At 36.0% G+C, this 25,570-nt stretch overlaps 1 long non-coding RNA gene across 1 annotated transcript in view; it reads left to right on the forward strand.

Moving 5' to 3' along the window:
- LOC134475358 (uncharacterized) overlaps positions 1-25,004 on the forward strand; it is a 487,450-nt gene extending 462,446 nt beyond the window's left edge. The window contains exon 5 of the long non-coding RNA XR_010046475.1: positions 24,703-25,004. This is a non-coding gene — a long non-coding RNA (uncharacterized LOC134475358). The remainder of the gene's footprint in view (positions 1-24,702) is intronic.
- The last annotated feature ends 566 nt before the right edge of the window (positions 25,005-25,570 follow it).

Consider the following 25,570-nt stretch of genomic DNA (forward strand, 5'->3'; position numbering starts at 1 on the left):
CCCGGGGCTCTAGTTGGGCTAGTGATAGTAGGCACATTTTCCAAGCAAGGAAGTTGACGCTCCTTTAACCACTCTCTTGGAAATCCTTTCTGGAAATATGTAACCATAAATTAAGGTAGATTTTATATTTCTGCAGGTAATAGTGAAATTCCAATAATAGAGTTGAGCATAACAGCTTAATGAATCATGATTCTGGTCCTTGGGCACTTCACTTACAGATGAGAAATTCACTTTCTATAGCCCTGCTTTTCATTCTATTGTTTTATAAATAACAAGGTTTTAATTATATCCTTAGGCAATAGCTAAATGCCACAAACTGAGATCCATAGCATAACTTCCCTGTCACAAACACTACTGTTATTTTACTGTATCCATCCTGCACCTTGTTTTGTTGCACAATGGATTCTTTATATGATTCTAATCGTAGTATGGCAGTGTGTTGTAATAGGGAAATAGGATGTAAAGTCAGATAAACTTCAAACACCTGGCATTGAAAGATCCGAGTTGACTCTTGGTAAGCAAAAGAATTTGGCCTATTTTTTTTAACTGCTCTTGGCTTCTATGTCTTAGCTGTAAAATGAAACTCAAAGCTATCTACTACATAGAGTTATTGTAATTTTTATGAGAAATAATATGTACAAAGATTTTTAGCACATAAAATGAAATTTCTACTAGCCATTTATTAATGATGCTTCATTCATTCAGTCAGCCAATACACAGCTGTAGCATGCCTACAAATTTACATATTTCATCATGCATTTAATTTTTTGCAGACTTTGTGGGGTTGTTTTTGATTTACTTATTCTTTGACATGTCATAATGTTAACTCCCATCTCTTCCAAGATCTACTAAGACTGGTTTCTTCTCAGAATTCTTTGTCTCTCCATTACACTATTGCCTATTTATTCTTGTGAATTAAAATAAAATAATAATTTATAGCCTTTAACAAGTGAAGTTATTTATTTTCCTTTTTTAAAAAATCCTGTTTTAATTTTTGTAAAGTTTCAGTAAAATGGAGCACTCTGTGGTCAGTTAAAAATTTTAACCATTTAAACCGTCTCCATCCCAGGCCATTCAGTTACAGTCATGGTCTAACGAGGTGTTGTGGTTTGGTAGGAATAACAAGGAATAGCAGAAAATAAAACCATAGACAAAGACAAGAATTCCTACTCTACTACTTACTAACAATCTTATGTTGGATATTTCACTTATCTATAAAATCAGGAAAATAATTCCTAACTCATGTGTTTGCCATGAGTGTTAAATGACTTAATGAATGTAAAGACTATGGCACCTGCTCAATAAAAGTTAACTGATTCAAGACAGAGAAAGACACATATCATCTGATTTCAACTACATATGGAATCTTAAAAAGTAAAATTTACAGAAACAGATAATAAGAATAGGGAATTTGAGGAAATGGGATAGTATTAGTCAAGGACATAAACATGTACTTGCAAGGAATGTTTTGGAGACCTGAAGTACAAAATAATGACTGTTAGTAACAATATTCTATCTACATGAAATTGGCTAAGAGAGTAAGTCTCAAGTATTCGTGGCTAAGAATTGCCTAAGAGGCTAAGAGAGTAAGTCATGAGATATGAATAAGTAGTATGTAAAGTGATGAGTATGCTAATATGATTAATTGTGGTAATGACTATGTGTACATCAAAACATTATATTTGGATCATGAATATATGCAATTTTTGTCAAAGGAGCTGGAAGTAAACACAACCGAACCAAACAAAAGAAAATTTAAAATACAACTGGTTCACAACAAGTGATTTTGTATTTAACTCAGAAGCTGAAATACTAAGCCATATCCACATGGAAAGTAAATGATAAACCTGAGACTCAAACCCAACTGGTCTAACTCTAAAGCCCAAGATCTATGCTAAACTTATTGTACAACACTGTATCTAAATGATTCCAACTACACAAACAAACTATCCATCATGATGCAAACAGAATGCTAGGTACTCAATTGAAAAAGAGTTGGTTATGTCCAATATTATTTCATTTTTTTATTTTATTTAAAAGGAAAAAGAGAAAAAAACAAAACAAAACAGTCTAAGGGTACAAGTAATACAGAACTACAAAAAAAAAAAAAAAACAGTAAGAAATCACCAGCTAATAGATTACACATTACCATCTTAGAGATAGTTGTTCAAGTCACAGGATCAAAGCATACAAGTGGACATTCAAACAGTGAGACTGCAAACAGTTTTGTCCAATGATCCAATCAAAAACATTAATATGGTTATCTATTTAACACACCTAAACACACATGCAGTTGTGTCCTTTAGAGCACATTTTTCCCCTCTCTATATTACAACAAAATTTACACATTTTGGGTTTTATTACTCCCACAGTTCTTACTACAGTTTTTCCTTTGGAAGAGAATAAAATCAAATATGACAAAACAAAGCTGTCAGTCAAAACCAAGGATAGAGATAGCACATGATGTAAAAACAGAGTACAAGGTTATCAATAATGGTTACCATAATGCCTCTTGCTTCCTTATAAAGAATTATCTATCTCATTAGGTATTATAAAGTTGAACAAAACAGTAGAGAACAAGACCAAAAAAACCCTAAACATTGTAAACATTACAGGACTTCAAAAGAGGATAATAGTCAAACCAGAATGGGCATCATGTGAACCTTATTGCCTTCAAAGTAGTTGCCTATACCCTCAAACTTGATACTATCATACAGAATGGAACAGAGTCTAATGAGTCAAAACAAGATAGTGGGAGTATTACAGGACTTCAGATCAAGTTAATAGGAAATCAAAAAAGTTACTATAATATACACTGCTATTTTTTTTATTTTTCCCCTTAATTAAAAAGTAATAAAAAATAATTAAATAATTTTTTAATGAATAAGGAAGAGATTGAGATAAAAGAGGACATAACGGGGCTGGGGATTTAGCTCAGTGGCATAAGTGCCTGCATTGCAAGCAGGCAGTCATGAGTTCGATCCCTGGTACCGATAAAAAAAAAAAAGGCAAAAAAAAATGGACATAACAACATAACAATACTGGTCAAAGCATGACAGTTTCAGCAACCTAGTGCTTCACCACCAAATAACCTGATTTAATAGTACTTACCATACTGTGTTTTTCCTTGAAATATTTGAATATAACTTCATTTGGTATAGCATCAAACATATCAAGTCAGTGTAAAACCATTCAAGTGGATAAAAACATTGTAGGGTATTTAGAACCAGCTAACAGAAAATGAACAATGGTTTCTACATTATCTCTTCGCCTATAAAAATTTTTGTTTATACTATCACGTATAATAAAACCCAGCAAGACAAAACATGATAAAATCAATGGAGACAGAAGAGCCATAGTTTGGTGGGGCTTCAAAACAAGATGGTATTAAATCAGGACTAGCTATTATGATGTCTTGTTTTCTTCAAAATTGCTGTTCGTTTCATCAAAGGCAATAATATCAAGCAGCCCAGTATAAGCCATTCCAATTAATAAGTGAAACCTTTATAAGCATTCAAGGCCACATAACAGGGAATCATGATTACCACATACTTTTATATATTTGAATCATTTCCTACACTAGGGAAACTATTCAGTTTTCACATATGCGAGTTTGATTTATTTCACTTATGAGTATGGTTTCAAGCTGTGCCCTCTTATTTATAAATATCTCAATGTGATCCTTCTTTATAGCTGAGTAGTACTCCATTGTATAGAAATACCATAAAGTTTTTATACATATCTCAGTTGATGGATACTTGGGTTGTTTCGAAGATCTGGCAATTACAAATTGTACTGCTATAAACATAGGTGCACATATATCACTGTGGTGTGATGCTTTCAGTTCTTCTGGGAATATGCCTAGAAGTGGAATAGCTGGAATAAATGGGATTTCCAATCCCAACTTTTTGAGAAACCTCCAGACAGACCTCCACAAAGGCTGTACCAGTCTACACTCCCACCAACAGTGCAGGAGAGTTCCTTTTTTCCCACAGCCTCTCCAGCATTTGTTGTTGTTGGTTTTCTTGATCCTGGCCATTCTTTCAGGAGTGAGATGGAATCTCAGTGTGGTTTTAATTTGAATTTCTCTAATGAGCAATGATGAGGAACATTTTTTCATGTATTTATTTGCCATTTGTATTTCTTCATCTGAGAAGTGCGTATTCATCTCAGATGCCTATTTTTGGATTGGATCTTTGAATTTTGGGGGTCTGAGTTTTTTTAATTCTTTATATATTTTAGACAAGAGTCCCTTGTCTGAGAGGGAGTTCACTAAAATCTTTTCTACGTTTGTGGGTTTTCTTTTCACTATGCTGGAGATTTCTTTTGACATGCAGAAACTTTTTAATAAGAGGTGATCCCAGTTATTGATTCTGGGAAGTATTTCCCATGCGGTTTGAGTCCTGTTCATGAATTCTCTACCTACCCCTATGTCTTCAAGCTTTCTACCCAATTTGTCTTCCAATAGATTTAGTGTTTCTGTTTTAATATTCAGATCTTTGACCCATTTAGATTTCAATTTAGTACATGGTGATAGACATGGGCCTAGCTTTAGTTTTTGGCATATGGAGAGCCAGTTTTTCCAACACCATTTACTAAAGAGACTGTCGTTCTTCCAGTAAAACTGCTTGGCTCCTTTATCAAAGACGAGGTGGTTGAGAGTGTTTGTAGTTGTGGTTGTATCTTCTAATCTATTCCATTGATCTTTGTCTCTGTTTTGATTCCAGTACCATGTTGATTTTACTACTGTTGCTTTGTAGTATAACTTCAAGTCAAGGATTGTGATGCCTCCTGCCTTGCCTTTGCTGCTTAGCATTGCCTTTGCTATTCTAGGTCTCTTCTGGTTCCAGATGAATTTTAGGAGTGATTTCTCTAGTTTTGTAAGGTATGTTGATGGTATTTTTATTGGGATTGCATTGAATCTGTATAACAGTTTTGGGAGAATGGCCATTTTCACAATGTTTGTTCTTCCTATCCATGAGCAAGGGATGTCTTTCCATTTTCTGAGATCATCTTCGATTTCTTTTTTCAGTGTATTATAATTTTCCCTGTATAGGTCTTTCACTTCTTTCATGAGAGTAATTCCTAAATATTTCATTTTTTGGCTTGCTAGTGTGAAGAGTGTGGTTTCTCTTATTTCCCTTTCTGTGATTTTGTTGTTAGTGTATAGGAATGCTATTGATTTCTGAGTATTGATTTTGTATCCAGCTACATTACTGAATTTATTTATTATATCTAAGAGTCTTTCAATGGAGTTTAGGGGGTCTTCTATGTAGAGTATCATGTCATCTGCAAACAATGATAATTTAACTTCTTCTTTTCCTTTCTTTTATCGATTTTATTTCTCTCTCTTTTTTGATTGCTCTGGCTAGTACTCCCAGGACTATATTAAATAGAAATGATGATAAAGGACATCCTTGACTTGTGTCTGATTTTAAATTAAGGCCTTCAATTTTTGGCCATTTAGTATGGCTGTTGGTTTGTCGTAGATGACCTTTACTATATTGAGGCAAAGACCTTCTATTCCAATTTTCTGTAAAGTTCTTATCATGAATGAATACTGGACCTTATCGAAGGCTTTTTCTGCATCTATAGAAATGATCATGAGATTCTTACTTTTGGCTTTATTGATACGGTGGTTTACATTTATTGATTTACTTATGTTGAACCATCCCTGCATTCCTTGGATGAATCTCACTTGGTCATGGTGTATAATCTTCTTGATGATTTGCTGCATCCTATTTGACAATATTTTATTGAGGATTTTTGCATCTGTGTTCATTGGGGAGATTGGTCTATAGTTTTCTTTTTTAGTTGGGTTTTTCTCAGATTTTGTTACTAGCGCAAAATTTTCTTCCAGGAATGACTTAGGAAGAATTGCTTCCCTTTCAATTTCATTGAATAGTTTGAAGAGTGTCAGCATTATGTCTTCTTTGTATTTCATGTAGAATTCTGCATTGAATCCCTCTGGGCCTGGGCTCTTCTTTGTAGATAAAGACTTAATCACATTTTCTATTTCATTGATAGAAACTGGGTTATTCAGCAGTTTTACATCCTCTTGATCTAGCTTTGGTACTTCAGATGTTTCTAAGAATCTGTTTATTTCTTCTGTGTTATCAAACTTTTGAGAGAAGAGGTTTTCGAAATAGGGGTTGATGATCTTCTGTATTTCTATAGAGTCTATTGATTTCACCTTTTTCATTTCTTACTGCATGAATTTGAGCTTTTCTCCCCTTTTTTAATAAGTTTGGCTAGGGCTTATCGATTTCATTTGTTCTTTCAAAGAACCAACTTTTTGATTCATTGATTCTTTGGATTGTTTTCTTAGTCTCTATTGCATTGATTTCTGCTCTGATTTTTATAATTTCCTCTCTTCTTTTGGCTTTGGGCTTGACTTGTTCTTCTTTTTCTAGCTGTTTGAGGTGTAGCATCAAGTTATTTATTTGTATTTGTTCTGTTTTCCTGATGTGGGAACTCAGTGCAATCAATTTTCCTCTGAGGACGGCTTTCATTGCATCCCACAGATTCTGGTAAGTTGTATCTGTATTTTCATTTTCTTGTAAGTATTGTTTAATTTCCTCTTTGACCCACTGATTACTCAAGAGTGTGTTCTTTAGTTTCCATATGATTGTGGGATTTTTGCAGTATCTTTTATCATTAATTTCTAATTTCAATGTACTATGATCTGATACCTTGCAAGGAATGATATCAGCTCTTTTGCATTTGTTTGAATATGTTCTGTGAGCTAATATATGGTCTATTTTAGAGAACAACCCATGTGCTGCTCAGAAGAATGTGTATTCTGAAGTTGTTGGGTGGAACATTCTGTATATGTCTATCAAGTCCATTTGTTCACTGGTGTGATTCATTCTGTTATTTCTTTGCTCATTTTCTGTCTGGTTGATCTGTCCCTTGGTGCCAGTGGTGTGTTAAGGTCTTCTGTTACAACTGTGTGACTGATAATTTGATTTTTCATTTCTGTTAGTGGTTGTTTTATATAACTGGGTGCTCTGGAATTTGGTGAATACATATTTAAGATAGATATGTCTTCCTCTTGGAGTTTTCCCATAATGAGTATGTAGTAACCTTCTTTGTCCTTTCTGATCATTGTTGGTTTAAAGTTCATGCTGTCTGCAAACGGAATGGCTACTCCTGCTTTTTTTTTTTTTTTTTTTTTTTTTTTTTTTTTTATTTCTGTTGGGTGAAGAATTGTTTTCCATCCTTCAACTTTCAGTCTGTGAGTATTCTTCTGGGTTAAATGGGTTTCCTGTAAACAGCATATGGTTGGATTTTGTTTCTTGATCCATTCTGCCAGTCTGTTCCTTTTGATTGGTGCATTGAAACCATTTACATTAATAGTTATAACTGCAACATGCTGGTTTATTGTTGACATTATCTTTCTGCTTTTGCATCTTTATCTTTCTATTCTGTTTAATTATCTGCTTTGCTTAGTGGTTTTTTCCTTTGTGTATCTAAGCTGTCTCTCAATATTGTTTGCAGGGTCTGTTTGGTGTTCATGAAGTTCTTCAGCTGATCTTTGTCATGGAAGTGTCTTATTTCACCATCAATTTTGAATGATAGTTTTTCAGAGTACATCAGTCTAGGTTGGAGATCATTTTGCTTTAGGATCTGAATACTTCACTCCATGCTCTTGACTTTATTGTTTGTGCTGAGAAGTCTGCTGTGATTCTGATAGGTTTTCCTTTATAAGTGATCTGTTTTTATAAGAGCTTTTAATAATCTTTTCTTGTGTTGGATTTCTGGGATGGTTATTATTATATTTCTGGGTGTATTTTTATTTTTGTTATGACTATTTGGAGTTCTATAGGCTTCACTGAACCTGATGTTGGTTTGTGATCTCATGCTTGGGAAATTTTCAGCTATTACTTCTCTAAATATCCTCTTGACATCCTTTATGTTGTACCCTTCTTTTTCACTAATCCCTATCAATCTTATTTTGGTTTTCCTTGTGTCATCTTGCAGTTGTTGAATTGTTATTTCCTTGTTATTTTTTAAAGATCTTTCCTTTCTTGTTCCCTAGCTGCAATCCTGTATTCAAGGTCTGAAATTCTATCTTCACTTTGAGGTGGTTTTTATAGCTTTCAGTGGAGTTTTTGATTTCCTGTGTATCTCTGTTCATCTGCTTTATATATTCTGTTTGTTTCTTATATTGCTCAGCTAGGGATTCTATCTTTTTGTATAGTTCCTCCAATTTTTTAACTGTGTTTTCTTTAGAAATATTCAGTATCTCTTTCATTTCTTTTATCATTTCTTCTTTTACCTGGGAGATTAATTCGAATTTGAATTCCTTTAAAGCTTCCCGGAGTTGCTTGTTTATTTCAGTAGGTATTATATCTGGTATTTGAGGTGTATGGCATATGTTTTCTTCTATATACATTGCTCCTAGGGTTTCTTTAGATGGGTTGGAGGTCTGAGGTTGTAATTTGGTCTTTTGTTTTGTCATTTTCCTATATTTCTGTGTTTCAAGTGTTATTCAAATCTTCCTCATGGTCTGTTGGAAATCCACTTCTATGTTTGCAGCTCCTGGAACTCTGGCACCCAGTTCCCCCAGGCCGCTGGGCCTCTGAAACCTGTGGCACTCCTCTGCCTGCTTAGAACTCTGCAGTCCCAGATAGGCTGGGCTCCAGGCACAGTGTGCACTCGCCTGTTTGCTTGGAACTCCACAGTTCTCCGAGTGCAACCAGAGCGAGGAGGTAGATGTATGAGCCTCTGATCTGCCTATCTACTTCAATGCACCTGGAAGGCTCGAGGGTCCCAAACAGGCTGGGCTTGGGGGAGAGTGCACTGGGCACTTACTGCAGGACACAGGGCCTCTTGAACTGATGATGCTCACCTGCTTGTTTAGAAATCCACAGTCCTCCAGAAACATGGGGAGGCGGATGCAGGTGCCCAGACCTGCCCAGCTGTTCCCCTATGTTATAGCCTAAGCTCTAACCATTGTGCCTCATTTTCTGTTCTGTATGCATCTTACTGCCTCCCCCTCTCCATCCCCCTTCCTCTCTATCTAGGTTGTTTTAATTTCCTGAAAGGTCGTAAAGCCTTAGGTTTCAGTTTCTGGTAACCCCCTTCCCTATCCAGTGGTCCATAATAAAATGTGCTAATTGTGCTGTTCTTTAAGAAATGCTTAACTTCAAGGAAATTACAGGAAGTTCTGTAAGACCCATATGCTATCTAACTGGGTCAAAGTTCACAACATTCCTGTTTTTTTCGGCTTTAAAACCCAACCTTTCTAGCTGTAAGATGCGCAGTCTCCAAATTGGCTACCAGAGGCTGTGTCACCAGGCCTGGCCTAAAATAAAACCTTTGCTCCCCAAATTTTAATTTCTTGCTTCGTTGGGTTTTATTCCGTGGTCCAAGCTATCACACCCTGTACTCAGACGGTGCGAGGGTCCCAAATAGACTGGGCTCAGGGGACAGTGTGCGCCTGCCTGCTTGCTTTTGAAACTCCACAGTTCTCCCAGCACAGCTGAAATGGGCAGGCAGATGTAGGTGCCTGGGACCTGCCTAGCCACTTCGCTGCACCAGGAAGGCTTGAGGGTCCAGAACTGGCTAGGCTTGGGGGAGAGTGCACTGGGCACTTATTGCAGGCTGTGGGGCCTCTGGAACTGGTGATGCTCCTATGATTTCATTATTTAAGATATCTTATAAATGTATGCCTCCTTCAAGCATTGTTACAGTGGCAGGCTTTATAACTGGATGTTGTTTGAACAAAATTTATGAAGACTACATCAATGGAGTTATCAGAATGGAAGTAGAATGGATTATCCGGAAACACTGGAATAATTTCAGTCACAATGCCTAGTTTCAAACTCAAATGGTGCTGCTGCCATCTTTGTAATTTTGGGACAAATTCATTGACTGTTGTGTACTTCAGTTTTCTCATATTTAAAATGGGGATCAAACTGCTACCATACTTAACAGAGTTTGTTAGGAGGATAATAATTTGAAGAGACAAGTTGTAAGAGTTTAAAAGTTAGAAAATATGTGTCAGGGAGACCATTTGCAAAATTCAAGAAGTTTCCAAATCATTACTACACTACCAAACTGAGAAAGCAGAGAGCCAAATTCAACTTCTGGATCAAGGGAGCCTGGCTGTGAATATTGGCTCTGCTCTTCAACAGTTCTATGACCTTTATTTTGTAAAGAAGGAACAAAGGTTCAGCCTGTAGATACTGAAGTTATAAATGCAAAAGTTTTTAGTTCAAAAATTTTTATTGCAGTGATTTATCATTATATGAGATGTGTAACAATGTCACCTGCTACTCTCAATGAAAACTGCTGTATAGGGGCTGGGGATTTAATTCAGCAGTGTAAACACCTGCCTGGCAAGTACAAGGTCATGAGTTGAATCCCCAGTACCAAAACAAAAAAAAAAAAAACTGCTGGAGAGCCAAGGGCTTGAGAAAGGCATGTCACATGCACTCAATAAAATGCCTGAGCAAATGCTTTTTCCCTTACAGTTTGTAGTCATGCAGAATTCAGTATTGTATACTTGGACGTTTACTTCTAGCAAGCAATAGAATAGCAAATTCAGCATTTTTACCCAAATGTAATTTTATAATTTATTGTCATCAATAGTCTATGTTCTTTAAATTTTCAGAACAAACCTTTCTTCTGCAGGATAATAAATTGCCACTTTCTCTTGATATTTCTGGTTTTTTCTATCTAGCTATTAATTCTGCATAGTAAAGATACAACAGTGTGGGGCTTTATGAGAATTGATGCCACACACACACATGGTGTATTACTGACATAAACACAGTCCCAGAGTGGCCTCTTTTGTGGGTTGTTTAAGTTGATCATCTACATGAGTTCAAGAAAGGAGAAACATATCTTACCCATAATCCATTGCCCCAAGAAGTTATGCTATCTAGATGGTCCCTTGTAATTTTCCCTCTAAGTCAAAACTTACAAAAATTCTTCATTTATAACAATCATTAAGTTTAAATTTGTAGGTATTTCATATTTATTAAATTTTCCCAAATGTATTATTTCATTTTGGATTTTAAAACTCTATAAGGTTAACAAAGAACATTAACCTTATTTTTTGGACAAGGAAGCTAAAAATCAAGAGAGGAGAGGAAACTAGCCTGTGGTCATATAGTTCAAAATGCTAGAGCAGAAAGTCAAATTCAGATTTTAAAATCCAAGATCTGATGGTCTTTCTAACTTGCTGTCAAAGTCTCCCACATAGTTTTCCTCTGTCTCAAGCACTCAACATATGCTAAAGTGAAGTTGATACTCACCTGTTTCCTGATTTAATCATTCATAAAACACTGACTAAGATCTTGGAAATATGGTTTACATGGTTTTGGAGGTTGCTCTTTATTATTTGGATTTGCAACACCAGACCCCAATAGAACCTTGGCCTCACAGGATTATCATTCATACTCTTTCGTAAGAATGTTTATATGTCTTAAGATGTTAAACAAAAGGTCATTGCTCTGGTGAAATCCTCAATAATCAAATGAACAAAATATTCCAATAATGGTTTGTCAATGAACCCCTTCCCTATCCTAATCCCCAACTCAGTGCTGACTCAATGAGCTATACATCATGTCCCTAAAGACAGAGGTAGAATCTATGTGTGGAATTTTAAAAAAAATCTGAATTCCCCCTTCAAAAAGGCAATTTGATTATTGTTCTTGCTGTGTGCCTATACTGTTAACACCAGAAGACTAATTTAAACCCATTAAGAAGACTTCATTTCCTGGACAGACTCTGTATCAGTTGGTAATAAGTTGCTCACTTTGGATGTCCTTCAAAAGGAAGTCATTTCCCTCATTATGTACTTACACTTTTGGGGGATTCTCTTTCCAGGCTTCAATTTTTCACCAGTATCACCACTTGGAAACTCAATAAATATATTTTTGTATCCCTCATGAGAAACTCATTTTACAGAGAAGGAAGATTATGCATTACTAAGTAAAGCAAGGAGTTCACAGGGGGTTGAAAGTGATCAAAGTATATTGTATGTATGTACAAATCTGCCAAAATGAAACCAATTACTTTGTATAACAATTTTTAAAAAGTGAAAAAAGAAAAAGAAGTGAGAGAAAGATAACAACTGGCGTACGTGATCCGTTTACCTTATGATGTTCTCTATCATATTAGGATGCAGCAAGAAGGCTCTCACTAGATTTGCCTTGCTGTGACTTAAACATTTCCTCCATATATTCCACTATTTATATATAATGATTACACAGTCTATAATTTATAGAACATCAACATGGAATAAAGATGGAACCAGAGAATGTATTCATGTTACCCAAAGATTCTGGACCTAGAACTGGCTGTAGTAACAGATTAGAATTTGAGATGCTATCTATTTTCATGTTTTCATTTCTATGAGGAAATGTTCATAATGTAGAGAAAAGTTATATGTGTATATTAGCCAAAGTTGTGGACTAAAGTGGTTGTTATACATTCTTTTTGGTTGCTATCTTAGTATTGGTTCATCTGGAAGGATTCTATTGTCAAAAATTTTACATATTTTTTACACAAAATATGTTGTTTTGAATTATGCATAAATTGTAGAATAGATAAATTAATTAATATAGGTATTGCCTCCCTTACTTTTTATGGTAAAAGTAAAACTTCAAAGGCAGGTAATAATCAAACCAGAGTGGGTATCCTATTGAATCTTCTCATCTTCAGTATAGTTGCCTATACTCTCACACTTGATACTATCAATCATAACAGATTCGAACACAGACCATCAAATCAAGAAGAGGTTGGAGTGAAGTATTCCAAGTGCTGAAAGAAAATAACCTCCAGCCCAGATTAATGCACCCTGCAAAACTTTCTCTAGAAATTAATGGAGAAAAAAGATGCTTCCATGACGAAGAGGAACTGTGTGAATTCTTGACCACTAATCCAACCTTACAGAGAATACTGAAGAACATTCTAGAGAGAGAGGAAAAAAAATACCAGGATTTCAGGAACAGTGACAGAGAGGCCTCAATGAGTGCGACAGACAGTGGAATGAAGGAGATAATTAGACAACCAATGGCAGAAAAATAGCATAGCAGAAATGAGACAGAGAAGGTTTGCTATAATCTCTAATATAGATGGCCTTGATACACTAAAAAGAAACCCAGGCAGAATAGATCAGGAGGTAGGATCCACAGTGATGTTCTGTTTAGGAAATATAATTAACCTGAAAAAGGGTTTATGGATCAAAAATCAAATAAGAGAAAACAATGCTCTGTGTGACAGGGAACCAAGAGAGAAACTGGGGCAACTTGGCCAGCACCTGCAGATAGGTTGCAAAGACAGGATACTTATGTGTGGTAGAGAACTACTCAGCCATAATTAAGGAAAACCTTGAGGCTTTTGTAGAAAAAGGAGTACAACTTGAGATCAAGTCCAGGAGTGAGAAGGTTCGGAACTACTTAGGTAAATAGCAGGTTGTCCCCCCCCCATCTAAAAACCGAGGGAGTTGATGGGACCCAAAATGCACAGTGCACCCTGTGAGAGTGAAAGGGGAGGAATAGTCTAAAAAAGAAGGCAGAGGGTTTTCTTAATAGTGTATCGAGTTTGTAAACTCACATTACTCTCACCACTCTGTTTAGATGGATTATATTCTGTTCCAGTTTGTTGACTTGTACTAGATTTGAGAGCACAGACAGCTATCCTAAAAATAGGAGGATATAGATGGTAATCACCCTTAATTTCCTATTAAATTAATCTGAAGCTGTGTATAACTTACAGCGTCTTATCATGACTGATCTTATTTGTTAACAAACCATGACTGGTTTGTTAAATTGCTGTTTTGTATTGACGGATTTTATTGCCAAATTTTTAAATCATGTGATTTCTACTGAGATATTTGAGTGCTTCATAGATTTGCATAGTAACCCCTTATCAGATGTATAGTCTGAAAATATTTTTCTCATTGCATAGATTGTGTCTTCACCCAGTTAATTGTTTCCTTTGATGTGCAGAAGTTGTTTATTTTGATATAAGTCCGCTTGACTTTTTTCTTTTTGTTATAAGGGCTTTGGGTGCCTTATATAGAACTTTATCACATAAACCAATGACATAGAACTTTTCCCTCTTGTTTTCTTCTAGTAGATATATAGTTTTGGACATTTCATTTAAGTCTCTAATCCATTTAGAGTTGACTTCTTGAGTATATTTTTGTACATAGTGTGAGATAAGAGTTTAACTTCACTCTTCTGTATGTGAATATCCAGCTTGCTCAGCAGCATTTATAGAAGAAATTGTCCTTTCCCCAATGTGTGCTCTTGGATTCATTGTCAAAATCAATTAAAAATAAATGTGGCACTTATTTCTGAGCTCTAATTCTGTTTCAATGTCTGTGCAGTTGCTTTTGTGACAGTACCATTGTTTTGGTTACTAAAATTTTGTATGATTCTTTGAAATTTAGGAAATGTAATGCATCTACTTTTGTTCTTTTTGCTCAAGATTTTCTTGGCTATTCAGGGTTTTAGGTAATTTAATTTATTTTAGGATTGTTTTTTCTATTTCTGAGGAAAATACACTGGATATAAATGTTAGCCTTTAGCAGAATCACTCACAATATCTAAAACTATATCCGGGTACCAGGGCAAAGAACATGAAAAGTATGCTAGAAATTCTAAGCAATTTAGAACACCCTTCCTATGTTTTGAGAATTCCTCATTTTAGGAGTCTTATTCTTCTCAAAGAAGTCAAATAATTGCTTTCCAAATCTCCTTGATTCTAGAATATAGGCATGTGATCTATATTCCTTCAATCAAATGGGCCTACTTAGAACTTGAATTGGACATTATTCATTCAAAATAGGAGATTCCATATGGACTTCAATCTGGAGAAGACAGTGGGAGTTCCACTGAGATTGCAGAGGCAGCAGCAATTGCAAAGATTGTAGTGGTAGTGTTGTTGCCAATGATAAGTGAATTTGGCAAGGTCAGTGTCTTCTAGCCAGAGACTGAGGTGAACACATTGCAAACAAGTTGGGTTTATTTTTCATTGCTGCATGGAAAAATGTACATTACAGGGAAGATATTAGATGCAACTCATTATTGGAGTTATGTTTGTGTTGGGTGATTTGGTGCAGAGTTTGAGAAAGCAGGTTTTACTATAGATACTATCAGGAAGCAAGGATAATTCTGTACATGAGTATCTTAATAAATCTTTCCTATGGGTGGGGAAGACAAGAGCATGGCTAAATCTATAATCATTAAGGAAGAAGAAGTAATATGTATTATCCAGGATAGATTTTTGTTGTGGTGGTGGTCAATGTTTATGTGTTTACATTGATCTGTCATCCTCACCTCTGTCTGATATTGATGGTCTGATGAATTGTTCATGTATAGTTAGGGACTACTGAGGCCTGGCTATGACCACCAGACCAGCTTTCAGTACCCCAGGGCCCAGGCTCTACTGCCACGCCAGCTCCCTCAAATTAAGTGTCTGGCTTTCTTTCTCATAGTTCAAAGTTGAGTCTTTATATACGGTAGTAGTTGTGTGGGCTATCTCTATTTTTGCTTTATAATCTTGCCTATTATTTTTACTATACTGACTCCAAAATATTTTTCTGCTTTTTAAGTTTTTATTTCATTAGTGTATGTTTGCATTAAATCATAATCACATTCATCATGGAGAGCTGATACATGTGCTTTCTGCTCTTACTAAGGAGATATGAGATGGGACTGCCAAACAACGTGATGATTAAAAATACATATTAAATCTTGTGTATCTCAACAAGCTTTATGTCTTTTTTTATCCAAAACTGTACTTCACATCTTTACTCACTAAACTTGTGAGTTAGTTTCCAGAAACTAAAGACTCAGCTTGTCCGATTTTTTTCCATTCCTGTCCCTTCTTTTCAAATCTCCTTCCCCTCTCCATTCTCTTTACTCTGTTGGTGATTTCCTTTTTGTGCAAAAGTTTTTTAATAAGATGAGATCCCAGTTACTAATTCTTTGTGATAATTTCTGTATGATCTGGGTTTTGTTTATAAAGTCTTTGCTTTATTCTCTGACTTTCGTAAAGATTTTGAGAGCTTGTAAAGAGTTTAAAGTCATTTGTTTTCAATAGTTTAATTTCCCTTTAAGCTAATCACATTTGAACACACACTGCACTGGTTTCCTTCCTTTCCCTGTCTCATTATCTGGGTCTTGATGTGTCCAAATCAGGATTATATTATCTTTACTTTATTGTTTTTACCCTCTTAATGAGTCATTAACCTATGGTTAGGATCTGTATTGCAGGCTCCAAGTCGCAGGGTTCTATATCAAAATCTCCTCACTGGAATGTAAACTTAATAAAAGCCAAAATCTTTTCTGCATTCATTATCTCCTTAAATAGTAGTTAGCACATTAAACACTTATTGAATGGATAGATGAGTAAATGACTGACTGAATAAATAAATGAATCATTTTAGACACTTTCTTAATGGAAAGAGACAAAAAATAACCTTCTCAGCCTCACCAATTTTATCTTTTGCTGTTCTATTTCTTCCAAAAGCACTTTATTGCTCTCCCACTCTTCAGGAAGAGCTTTATTTATTAGACTCACAGCTTGCTTCTGATGAGCTCTGTAAATTTCATTGAAGCCTTAGTACGCAACCATCCCAAGAGATACTGAACATTGCTCTACATTCTAGGCCAATTACACATAATGGAACTGAGGTATTAGTTAGGACCTAGACGGGAAGTGTTCCATTTATAGATCTTCAACTAAAGGGGCAGATTTCCTAAGAGTCAGGGCCTGATCCCATAAAGCATAGGGGAGATATATATAATTCAATTTAAAAGAATCAACTTACAGTTTACAGGTAGGGGGAAAGCATCCTGTTTAGCCCACTTGGAAGAATTATCTAGTGTGATTCATCCTAATAATAATAACTGACCATCCATTTTTCACAGAGCCTCAAACATTTATCTAGAAATTTTTATTCTGACATTTCCCCTCATCCTGCCTCATATACTGGAATTCAGTCACACAGACAATACACACATGCACACTACCTTGTGCACATGTGCACACACACATCAGAGCTCCTGCTCAGGAAGGTAGATAATGCTTCACCAATTTTGAGGGTGAAAAGGATCTTATTAGTGATTGGCCTTAAGATTTTTTGTTGTTGTTTGAGAAATCCAGATTGCATAGTTAGGTTACTGGACACAAAGAGGGGATTTTTCAGTGAAGAAAAATGATTAGAGATTGAAAAGAGGTGGCCACTAGGGAGGTAAAAGTTAAGGAAAACAAAATTGTCTATTTTACAATGTTGTTTAAGAGTATTGCTGGGTCCTGCTTTCTAATTATTTCATTTACATTATAGATAGATCAAATTGCCTGACTGTGCCACTTATTTGCTGTCTGATCTTGGGTCAGTCACTTCAACTCTCTGTATTTCAGTTTCTACATTTTAAAATTGGAATATAGTAGTACCTATATTATTGGATTATAGTGAAACTTAAAGAGGTTGACATAGGTTAAAGCACCTAGAATGGGGCTTAGAATATTGTAATATTGCTGCTAATAAGTGCTGATAATGCTGTAATCATTGCTGCTACTGCTATAATCAGTTGAGGACAGTTTAATTATTCACACCATTACTGTCTTCTTCCAAAAGTTATGGGCCTTAGAAAACAACATTTTTTGTACTGATTCACTTCATTGCGTAAATAAATAAGTGCTGAGAGTTTGGATTACCTGCAATTAGAGAAAAACCTAAATGCAATTCTACACATTTCAGGCAGTATAAGCACCCAGGGAGGAGATGCAAGCAAGTTTCTAGTCTTAGATAAGGTCTTCATAAAGTACATATTTAGCTGCCTCTCCCAACGTCTCTGTTAAAAAAAGTCTCTACCCTAGACATCCCAATTAATATTCTGGGAATGAAAATTTTAAATTTTCACTTTTAAAAGGTGCCCTGGTTGGAATAACAGATTTAGAGAAGAAAAATACAAGTTGTTCAATCAATCAAGCTGAAAAATGAACAACAAAATATTTTAATACAAGTGTGTTTCAAATATTACAAGTGACATACTGTAGTCATACTAAAAATTATTTGTTCTTTTTCTAAAATTCAATGGAAAAATGTTGAGTAAGCCTACCTGATTTTATGTATTCTGAAATTAGAGAAGCATTTCTTTAAAGGAATTTTAATTCTTGGCAAGCTGTCTGTCAACGAACTTGTGTTAGGGAAACTGAAGACAGATGCAGTTATTGAAACACAAATGGGAAGTGGGGGCTTGGTCAAAGAAAAAGAACAAGACATGCAGTTCACTAGTACTGGAGCAGAATCAGAGCAGTACTTGAAGTAGACATGTCAAGTCACCCTACTAGGACTCTAAATTAGCCCTTGGAGTCTGTATGTTTTTCTAGAGCAAAAGTTCTCAATAGATGATGTATTAATCACCTTTAGTGGCTAGGACAAAATACACTAATCCAGTTCACAAACACTTCTGTTTGCAAATAATTCAGTTCACAAACAAAAGCATTCATCAAAATTGTGGTTCTCTTCATGAGCTCTCCATTGGGTGATGAACACAACCACTGCTATCTTTTCCAGAATCATGGAACAAATTAAATTTGTGTACCAAGGTACCCCTATACCTGACACAGACAATTTAAAAGACAGATGATTAGTTCACCTCAGAGTTTCAGAGATTTCAGTTCATAAACAACTGGCTCCACTGCCTTTGGGCCTGAGGTGAGGTGGAAACATCATTGAAGGAGGACATAATGAAGTTTTCTCATCTCCTAACAGGTAAGAAGTAGAAAACTAGTTAAAAGCTACAGAAGAGTACAAGTACTAAATATAGTCCAAAAGGTCACGACCCTGTGACCCACCCATATACACACAGAAAGATGCTTTACCAATCTCCTAGAAATCTCTCATACTAATAAAGTCAACAATCAAGATTAATTATCCCAGATGAAAAGTAGAATTTCTCCATAAATACATATTATAAGGCCTCCCTATTGAAGCATGAAACTAGGGTTCAGGAGTATATTAGTTACTTCACATCACTGGTACAAAAGAGCCAACACTTGAAATTTGAAGGAGGAGAGATTTATTTTGGCTCAAAAATCCTCAGCCTATAGTTATCTGACTCCAAGGAAGAAGCAGCATGGCAGAGAGCATAGCAGAGGAAATCTTCATATCATGATGTCCAGGTAGCAGAGAGAAAAGAGCCCAGGACAAGAATGTACTCTTCCAAGTCACACACCCAGTGACCCACCCCTTCCATCCAACCACCATCTCTGAATGTGAGAGACTTTCAGAAGATATTTTAATTCTAAATTATAACATTCTACCCCTGGTATCCAAAGGGCTTATGTCCATTTCATTACAGCACATATACTTAGTCCACAACTAAGAGTCACCAAAGCCTTAAAAGTTTTGATATTGCTGAAAAGTTCAAGTTCAAAGTTTCTGAGACTCATAAGCACTTAGCAGTGAGCCACTGTAAAAATCAAAAAGAAAGTTAAACACTTTTAACATACAAGGATATAGGATAAATAATCCCATTCCAACAGGAAGAAATGGTGGAATAGCTACAAATCAGTCAAAAACAAGGTCAAAACTCAACAAGGCAAATGTAGACTCCTGTGGCTGCATTTGCAACATGTAGGGCAGGGTGTTGTGAGATGTAAAGCAAAGAGCTTGTGCAGCCCATTCCTAAGGCATTGCTGACTGTAGACTTTATGGCTTCTTTATTGATCTGGCTTCATTCCCTACCTGTGCTTTCTTCAGCAGATGTTACAAGTTTGGAGCATATTCAACTTCTTGGAGTCTCTGTTGAAGCTTCAGTTTAACTCCTACAGCTCTGAGTGTGGTCCCTTCATGGGTTCTTGGCATGGACTGCAATATTATCACACATTTTTGACTGCCCTCCTAAGCCCTCTGAAATTTAGGTGGAAGCATCCATGAATCCATAGATCTTGCATTATCCAGGGCCTAAAAACCAGTACTACATGGCAAGGTGGAAATCTAGTTTGACAGTAGCCAGTTCCTCTTGGACTGTGGCTGCAGCAGCCTCTACGTGTCATCATGGCTGAACTAGAGCATATACTCTGCTAAGCAACACTAAATGACCAGGTGTCCCAGAATCTCTCTTTTGAAATGCAAGATTCACAGTTCTGTAACATTGAGACTATGAGAGGTGAGGTCTTGCTGATTTCTGAGTTTTTCTCAAGGCATCATCCTATCTTGTACAAAGTAGTTGGCTTCTTTTTAATGTTAATCTGTTCAGCAACTCAGTTCTCTTCTGTGCCAAATTCTGCAGATTTTTCCTTTATGGCAAAATTCAAGTATTTTAAATCATTCATTTTAATTTTTGTTCTTGTTTCTCACTGTACAACTAGCAAGAAACAGCCAGCAATAACCCATTCCATAGCCTACATGTTAGGCTGATTTAAAATTTCCACCACCAGATTATTAGTCCATTACTTTTCATCTTGGTCTTCTGTTAAATCTCAGGACATAAACAAAATGTAGATAAATTTTCTGTTGGAGTATAACACATAACACATATTGTCTAGTCCAACATCCAGTAGAGTCCTTTTACCAAATGAAACCTCCTGATCTGGGTCTTTACTGTGGGCATTCTTATCAGCATTTTGGTTTTCTGAACTCCAAAATTTTGAGCTACATTAGAGAGCTGCTTTAACCAGCATTTCAGACTTTTCAAAATTTCACTCTTAAATCATTTGCAAAGGCTTGTAAATCACATGCCAGCTATAGACAGAAATGATTCCACTTCTCTGGTACCGAAATCTGTATTAGTTACTTTCTTGTTGCTGGGCAAAAAATACTCAACACCTGCAACATAAAGGAAGAGAGGTTTATTTTGGTTCATGTTTTCAGTATATGATCAGCCAACTCTGAGGCAGAAACAGCATGGCAGAGGGGGCATAATGGAAGAAAGCTATTCGTGATACAGCTGTTCATGACACAGCAGCCAGGAAGTAGCGAGAGGAGATAGGAGCCAAGTACAAGAATACTCACTTCCAGGTCACATACACAGTGACTTATCCCTTCCAACTGGGCCCAGCATGGAAAGTGAAAATTTTGTAAGAATTTTAAATCTGAATCACGATGAGGAGTGAATAATTTATCAAAAATCAGCTCATATATTTCCCATATCAATCGATTGCATTCATTTTAAGAGGTCTTTTATAGAACTTTAACTTGCAAATAAAACAGAAATTCATTGAAATCATTAGGAAATGCATCTCCTCTCTCCACATTGACTCTCAACCAGCATTTGTCCATTTCTACCCCACAGATTCTTTTCTACATTTGTGCAAATGACAGTCACCTCTACAATTCCTGCATCCCTGCAGTAATTCCCTTCCATCTTGGCTATGCTGTCAGAATCTCAATAGGCACTAGTGTGCAGTAATGTTTACCAGCTGCAGGAGCATGGATACAGAGTGTGGTCCATTTTCCTGACAAAGAGGCATTGTGAAATTTCCCATGTTTCCATAGTGACAAGTATGCACTGTATTTACAGGTCTTCTTTGCCAGAGCTACACATCATCTCTTGTACAGCATTGTTATCAGCTCAGCACAGCCAGGCTCTACCTCCTGCCTACTGACTTATCACATTTTCATTACCGCTCAAATGTCAGCACACAAGTTTCTACTTTCCAGTGGATTAAGAAACTATTTATTCTGATGAGACTTCAATTCTCAGTCTCATAAGGATGAAAAGAATGTCCTTTCATGGGCAGGCCTGAAAGAACAGAATAGCCAAAGATTCAATTTAATTGCTACTTTCTAGCAATTGTGCTACACCCTAGTTTCAGGTGTGCTGTTAAAGGTACACTTTCGGGATAAGAAAGATAGCTTTGTCTTAGCTGTTCCCAGCCTCCTCTTCCACCAACACTGAAGGCCTTTGGAGAATGGAATAAATCCAGAGCATCAGTTTTTGACATAGTGACATTCTAGCATTCCATTAGTTACATGGCTACTGGTAGGAGAGACTATAAGCCATATAAAGACCAGACAGGGAAAGCACGCAATACAAACGTACTCACATACTTTATTTTAAAATGTATTGCAGAATTGAGGTTTACAAAATGTATAGTTGAAAACCAATGTGTATGTATATATATATATATATATATATATATATATATATATATATATAGCTAAAGAACATGCCTCATAATAATATACTTTAGCATCTCCCATGGTACTGGTGAGTTTCACTTTCATACATTTATAGATCCATGTAATATACCTTGATCATTTCTATCCTCCTCTTGTCTCTCCTTCCTGGATTCCTTTCTTCTTCTCTCATAGTCTTCTTCTTTCATGCCATCTCTCTTTTTCTAAAAGACAAAATATCATCTGATTCCTTGTAGTTCCATATCTTTCTTTACGTAACTCTCAAATATTTTTCTTAGCTTATGAGTTTTATCCATATTTAAGACACAATTGCTCAGGTCTTTATAATGTTATTGAAATTTATGTGCTATACCTGGTCTCAACCAAATAAGCCCTACCTTGTGAGAACCACAGACTGTAGGAACTTTGATGGAAATTACCATCTGTAAGTTTTCTCTTCTTCATACTCAAAGCACCTAGAGTAAGGAGGGTTGAGTCCACTGTAGGGACCTAATAAGTATCACTCAATTGCCTGATTTATGATGAATACAAAGGAATAAAATCTTCAAGAGAATCTGTTCCCTGTGGAAGCGGTTTTACTTTTTTTTTTCATTAAATGCAACCTTAAACCTACTCATGCGAAGTAAGCATGTTATCCCTTGGAGATTGTTTTTTATTGCCCTATGGAAAAGCAAGTCTGTTATGATTAAAGAATAAAATGTGCATGTACTTCTGGTACTAGATGTTGGAATAAATGCCATAAAATTTCTCAGTAAGATAACAGATGGTTTATGTTTACATTTGTCTCAGTTACTTTTCTCACTGCGGAGACAAAGTATCCAACACCAAAGGTTAAAGGAGGAAAGACTTATTTAGCTCAGCTTGTAGAGCTTGTAGTTTGTAGAGGTCTCAGCATATAACTGTCTGGCTCTAAGTCAGGGTGGCATAGAAGAGGGAAAACTGCTCACAGCAGCAGAAAATACTAAAAACAAGAGAGAAGAGAGAAAAGACAAGTCTCTTTCTGTTACTTATATTGTATGCATGTTACTTGCCCTAAGACAAGTGTAGCACTCAAACCCCTCATCTCTGCTCTGGACCATGAATCAATCATAAACTCTAGATTCAGTCAACTCTGAAAAACCATTTCCCATGTCTGCATGCGGATCTGTAGGAGGGACATTCACATACAAATCATAACATCTTTTAATCAGTAAAGAAGACTAAAATCTTTAGAAGAAACATTAGATTCCATATTCCTTGATTCTTAAACAACATGGTCAGGAATCTGGCTTTTTAAAAAACCAGTCAAAGGCCACAAAAGGATAAAACACTGAAGGATGACAAGACAACTAAAGACAGTATGACTTACTTTGAGAGCCAATAGTTGAAAGAATTCTGCCAGGGAAGTCGAACCCAGAGGATAAAATTGTGGAGAGAAGGATCAAAACTTCTGCCAGATTTAAAAATATGAGACACTATTATGGGATAAGTTGAGTTTTTACACCACTGAACTAAAGATGAAATTTTAGGTTTAAAGAAATATTTTAAGAAATGGTCAGCATAAACTACCTTGAGATTAGGAGGTTTCAGGAAAAGGAGCTCAAATCCCATAATCTGCCATGTGCCCAGTATAGGACAATTGTGGAAGGCAACCTTCTAAAATTTTCTAAACTCTCCAATAATCTGATCTTCCAATTTTCACATCCTTGTGCGATATCCTCCTTTTGAGTCATCTACTCTACCAATGTGTGCTTGTAATGAAAAAGCAAAATCAAAGAGATGTCACTTCTGAGATTCAGTTATGAAAAACTGTGACTTTCATTGTTTTTTGCACACCATTTCTACAACTTGATTTCATGTATTCACGTTGATGAAACCAGGTTCCATGTTGTGAACTGTTCCACGAAAAATTCCATGTGAAGGGAACAGAGGATATCCTCTGTTCAGTAGCCAGTGAGGAACTGAGATCTTTATTCCAAAGGGCCCTAAGGACTTGAATCCTGCCCACAACATGGAGCAAGCTTGACAATGCATCCTACCCCATCTCAGTAGAACCTAGAGTGGCTATGGTTCTACCCATCATCTTGTGTGCAGACTTGTTTCAACTTCTCATAAAGAGACTAATAGCCAGAAAATGAAGTTATGCTATATCTAGTTCCCTGATGCATGAAAGTAGAATGGTAAATGTGTGTCACAAGCAACTAACTCTTGGGATAACATTTAATGCATGAATCACAATTGTTAAAATAGGGTAAGTAGTCTCGGTCAATATAGCAAATGTAAAGGTTAAATGTGCTGTGTGACATTTAAGACTGCCTACAAGGAAATATTTAATTACAGTGCTGATCATTATAAGGCAGAAAGAAAGGGAACTATTTTAGAAAAAATAATTTAGAAAAGTCCCTTGTCCTGTTGTCACCAATGATATCTAAAAGAAAAAGTATCAAGGACATAGAGAACAAATTTTAAACTAATTTTCTGAGAGGTCAGAAGCACAAAAGAACAGGCTGCCTGGGTAAATCTCATGATTTACTCATCCCAAGTATCTATTATTACCATACTCCTGAAGGGATATAAACCTCTTTTTTTACTTCCTTTTCAAGTTTTCAACAAGATCTTGCATGGAAACGGAGAAATTGAAGATACCTGTTGCATTCATAGCTTGCAAGATATGTTGTGAAAATTACAAAGGAATTCAATCAGGAGATGAATGTGGAATACGAACTTGAGCCAGCTGCTGAGAGGAATTCAGAGTGCCTACAAACAAATGGTGAACCTTGTTTTCTGAGACAAGAATTGTGGATGACACTGGGACAGGATGAAGGTAATCACTGAGACATGAGGCATACCTTTGCATTATTTCTGGAGTAGCTATCTTTCAGCCCTGAGTTTCTGATCTGTCAAAATGGGGAAGGGTGTGGGTGGGTGATATTTTTCAAACTTGAGTTCTAAAAGATGTTATTTCCTTGTTTTCATTCTTCATGTAGAGTCCTTCTAGAAAAATGATATCACAGTCTTCTGTGCACATTGCTGGAAATCCTGTACAACACCAGTTCTATGCTGGTCCTGTTTCTCACTGTGGAAGCCTTGCTTCACTGTCATTTATTTCCCTTCCACAATGCTAGAGAATCAAATATATTTTAGTTTTTGAACCTTATAATGATCCAATATATGGATATTGTTATTCCTGTTTATGGATGAAGAAACTAATACCTAAGAAAACTAATCAAGTGGCGTAATGGTACACACCTTTTTAGTTGCACAGCTGCTAGAAAAGTTAGGTATTTGGACTTCTAATGCAATATCCTTTTAAAACTTATTCCATGAACCTTCAGAAATATTTTAAGAAGAAATTCATAGAAATTTCAATGCTTAGTACTATATAATTAAATTGATCCTTTCAAAAATGAAAGATTTTTTCCATTCATTTAGGTAATGACAGAAGCCATTTCATATATACAGTATCAATAT

This window comes from Cavia porcellus, unplaced genomic scaffold, assembly GCF_034190915.1.
Source record: "Cavia porcellus strain 051 isolate PalLab524CR breed Dunkin Hartley unplaced genomic scaffold, mCavPor4.1 scaffold_3, whole genome shotgun sequence".
Taxonomy (NCBI): domain Eukaryota; kingdom Metazoa; phylum Chordata; class Mammalia; order Rodentia; family Caviidae; genus Cavia; species Cavia porcellus.